The sequence below is a fragment of the Poecilia reticulata genome, linkage group LG5, assembly GCF_000633615.1.
Source record: "Poecilia reticulata strain Guanapo linkage group LG5, Guppy_female_1.0+MT, whole genome shotgun sequence".
In the NCBI taxonomy this organism is placed as follows: domain Eukaryota; kingdom Metazoa; phylum Chordata; class Actinopteri; order Cyprinodontiformes; family Poeciliidae; genus Poecilia; species Poecilia reticulata.
This window is the reverse complement of record NC_024335.1, coordinates 1,217,736-1,222,587: the sequence shown is the minus strand read 5'-3', so window position 1 is coordinate 1,222,587 and position 4,852 is coordinate 1,217,736.

Genomic DNA, 4,852 nt, shown 5'->3' with positions numbered 1-4,852 from the left:
CATCATGGTTCTGTTCCTCATGGTTCTGTCCGTCATGGTTCTGTCCGTCACCCTTCACAGGTGGTTGGGCAGCAGTATGTGTCGTTCCATTTTGGCTTCATGTTAACAAAACCCTACAAATAAACAATTCAGTTCCTCTTTTGAATGAAATAAACGTTAATTCAGGGTCTGTCCAGGTAGATTACTAAATTAGTTGATGATTATTTCAGTAATCAGGTTAATCATGTTAATCTGACTAATTGCCTGAGCCGTATTGAAGAGAATGTTGTTATTCCTGGAACCAGTGAGGATTGTCACAGCTTTCATCTCCATCCAGTCTGTAAAATCCAAGATGGCGGACCTGGGATTGGAACCACCCAGGACTTCCTCCCTGTTCATCTTGGTCACATGCTAGAGGAGAGTCGGTCACCATGACGATGGAAACGGGTCACAGGTCTTAATGTTCTGATGGAACCAGTAAGAGAACCACAACGTCATGATGGGAAACGCCTGGTTTCTGCTCCGGACCCAGCAGAGGTGGACTGGAAGAACTGGATCCCAGTCACCGAAACAGAGATGAGGATTAAATCCAGCTGACTGCCTGGCTGAGAGGCACAAAGGCAGAGATTAGCTTCAGATTAGCTTCAGATTAGCTTCAGATTAGCTTCAGGTTCAGATGGAAAACATGTAGAAAAACATCCATCATTCTTAATATTAGGCATCAGTTGCTTATCTCCATATTGATCTTTTATGATTATAGATTATAGATATGGATATAGTCATCCTCTCTGTATAACCAACCAGCAGATGGTTTTCATTTCATCCAGCTGAACCCGGTGAATTTAACACCACATGTTGACGTTTGTCCATTTCCTTCTTTCTGCCTCATTAAAACAGCAAATCTGATTTTAGTTTTTACAATTTCCAGGATTATTCAGTTAAAGTTGAATGTGATCGGCTCAGAAAAAGAGATTAAAATGTTTTAGCAACGTTTATTTAATCGTCATGGTTACAGACACAAAATTAGAGAAGTTTAGTTGAAAACATTTATTCCTCAAATTTAGATTCTTTGTGAATAAATGGTGTTAAACTAAAAGATTATGAGATTTTACTGAAATAAAGTTAAAAAACCCTGAAGACTTTCACCTCGTCTTTACTGGAGATGCTCCAGTTCAATATTAATATTTTTATTGGGAAGAATTCAGTTAAGATTCATGAGGGCAGATCTATTCAGTCTATTTCTATGCTTTATTATTTATTTTTGCATTATCTTTATAATTCCTAATTGCACTTTGATCATTTGAAAGAAGGTTGTTACAGTTTATGTTTACACGTTTGACCAAGTCGACCTATTGTTTTAGTTTATTTTACATTGGCTTAAAAAATAAAAGTCGTTTTTAAACGTTTGACCGAGCTGCTGAAGATATTCTTGTTTTTAAGTGAGCTGTACTGGTGCAGAGTTATCAAATAAGTTCATAATTGAGCACATTTATCTGTGTTTAACAGAAACGTTTTAAATAAATTCATCTGTTTTTATCGAATCTGCCGATAACAAACCTCAGAAATTGGAGGAACAATCTAATGCATCCCTAATCTTTACTCGTGTGTTTGTACCGTGTTTGGATTTGCATAATAAGAAGAGCAACATGAAGCAGCAGCCGCGTTTTTCCGCCTTTCATCCAGCAGCCCGGGTATTTCAGGCAGCAGAACTTGAGCTGCATTAATAAACTCGATGATGGACGTGTTGATGATCCTCAGAGCTTTGTGAGAAGCGGCCGCGCCCAGCAGAACCGGTCCGACCCGCTGGCTGAGGAAACGCTGACACATCACTTTTCAGTCATTAGTTCAAATTGATCCACGTTTATTTATGTAACCAGAAGTTACCAGGAAATTCACCAGCCGGTTCCCGACAGAAACAAAAACATTCAGTTCAAATCTGAGCGTTTGATCTATGATGAAGATGATTTATTATGAATAAGTTCAGCTAATATATGATAATTAAAGCCAATCAGAGACAGTAATTGTTCTGAACACGCAAGTTATGACAGAGAAACTCTTATAAAACCAACATAAAACCTGTTTATGTGCATCAGAGGGAAACGATGTGACTCATAACTGCATCCGATTATTTTCATCCCAATAGTTAAATATTTATTACATTACATTGATTTAACTGCTTCTAACATAAACTTAAAGAAACAAACGAAATAAGAAAAAACAGTTTGTTTAATAAAACTAAAGGTCAAATCTTAACAACTGCTCTGCAATTAGAGGGATTCATGTGTGGAATAATGAAACTGTGTTTTTCACGCTGTAAATAAAAACTAAGTGATAAAAATCAATTGCTAAACTAATACAATAAAGTTTGATAATGATTGTTTACTTTCTTTTATGAGTTTGTCTCCTTGGAGGTTTGTTATAGAAAAATACAGGAACAAATGGACAGTTTTGATTTTGATATTATTCCATGTATTAAAAAGTTAATAAGTTTATACTTTATCCCGACCTTCCAGAGTTACTCCAAGCTTTTCCTGGACCTGGAAAACGTTGCAGTCATGAATTTAAATTACTTGTTGATGATGGTTTTAGAAAACAAACCTTAACATCCACATTTCATGTCTGTGATTCAGTCAGTTTGTGATGCTTCTGAACTGCTTTTCCTTATTCTCCTTTATTCTTCCTTATTCTCCTTTATTCTCCTTTATTCTCCTTTATTCTCCTGTCACTTCATCTAGAAATCAAAACTGCAGGATTTTCCTGCGTCAGCAAGTTTTCACTCTGCAGAAACAGCTGCAGGCAAACGAGGCCGGAACAGGAGAGACGTTCAGCTGAGAACCAGAGAGAAATTATTTGATTTGTGCATCTGTGCAGAAACCACAGACATTTTACACTCAACACAGCCCCCGCCGCCCCTCCATCTTCTCTGTACGGAATGCCTGAAATGTCAAAACAGAACAGAAAATGTTTTCTGTGGGGGAAACAATTCCTTTATTTTTGGTCCACTGTTGCTGATTGTTTGGTACACTGTGCAGTTGGACTGATTCTTGGTTATATTTTTCATGCTTTGCTATCTTGCTGTGGCGCGTAACCATAGCAACGGGGAGGTTACAACAAGGCGCTGATTAACATTGGGAAAGCTGAAATAATGCCAAAGCCCTGAGAGCTTTCCTGCTAAAGTCTTCAGCATCTAGAATAACTCTTTGAAGAATTTGAATTAATACGAGTTACAACATTTAATTTCCCTTTGAGATCAATAAAATATTTTAATTGAATTAAATTAAAGAAAATGTTGAAAAAGTGTCACCATGTTGTGAGTTTGTTATGAGGCAGATCATCTGAATAAATTCAAGCTTCTCTACCTTCTCCCAGTGCTAACTAGAAACAACCAATCAGAGCCAGGAGGCGGGTCTTAGTGCCGTCAATCACTCATTCCCGTTCCGCTCCCTTTTCTCTGTGCTACAGTACATAGTTAGCATAGCCATCGAAGATGGCAGATAAAACAGTTTTCCTGTAATTATGAGTTGTTTCTCAGCCATTAGCATATTTAGCAGCAAACATGAGGGTGATTGACAGCATTAAGTCCCTCCCCCCAGCTGTGATTGGTTAATTTTGGTGTATTTCTTCAGATGACAATAGTAGCTCAGGGAGAAGGTGATGAAGATCAGTTTGTTCATAGATCATCAGTTTCTGTCAAATGAGGTGACAGTTTTAACAAATATGTAAAAAAACATTTTTTAAGTAAAAATGACATACTGCAGTATTAAAAAGTAAATAATAAAATAATAAGCTCTGCACATGCTCATGCTGTCCTCTCTGTTTAAACCTTCACCTCTGACCCCGAGTCTGAATCAAGGTCAAAGTTTTCACCTCCACATTAATAATTCACTTCAGCAGATATTACTCTTCATCCTGAGGAAGAGTTGTTGCTGTTTGACCTGGGCTTCTGTTTAAAAATGAAACAGACCATTTAATCGGCTGTGTGTGTGTGTGTGTGTGTGTGTGTGTGTGTGTGTGTGTGTGTGTGTGTGTGTGTGTGTGTGTGGGTGTGTGTGGGTGTGTGTGTGTGTGTGTGTGTGTGTGTGTGACCTGCATACGCCTTCAGTAAACAACGCCGACCCGTCACCATGCGTGAAGTCATGAAGGTGAAGACAGATGTTGTGTTGGATGTGGAACAGCACAAACATCAGCTGATCTGCAGCAGGTCAACATTAGGAAGACAGATCTTAGGAATTATATAATATTTTATTCCTAAAAACAATTATAGACTGTAAAACTTTTATTATGAAAATATTTGAGAGCCTAATCCTACGCTACTGTTAGTGAATGTTTTGCTGTTTTGTGCTGATGTTGCAGAAAGTCTTTGCTCGTGTTCCTGGTGTCATATTTTGAATCTGTAATATTTATTATTGTAGAAAAACTCATGAAGTCTGTCTACGTGGCCATTCTCTCAAAATGTCTTGGTTTTCTACAGGATTTAAAAGTCAATTTTACTGGAACTCCTGACAAACCACAAGCAAAATGGTCGTCCCTCCACCAAACTTTACCCTTACAATAGCCTTTATTACCAGGTTTCACTGAGATTACAAATTATTTTTCATCTTCATTTATGAATTTTGACATGTAATTTGACACATCAGGCTCAAGCTGCACACATGATTCAGACCTTCAGCTGAAAATGTTCAAGATTTAGAAAAATGTGAATCTTGAGTTTTTTACCTGGTAAAAATCCTCCACATCAGAATGAATCCTTTCCAAAGCTGGTCAGATGTAAACGGCAGAACATGGAGTCAGTTTTCATTTTCACTTTTTTAATTAGAGTTTTTCATGTTTTTCAGTAAATTGTTGCCTTAGTAGTGAATAACTGCATATAAAA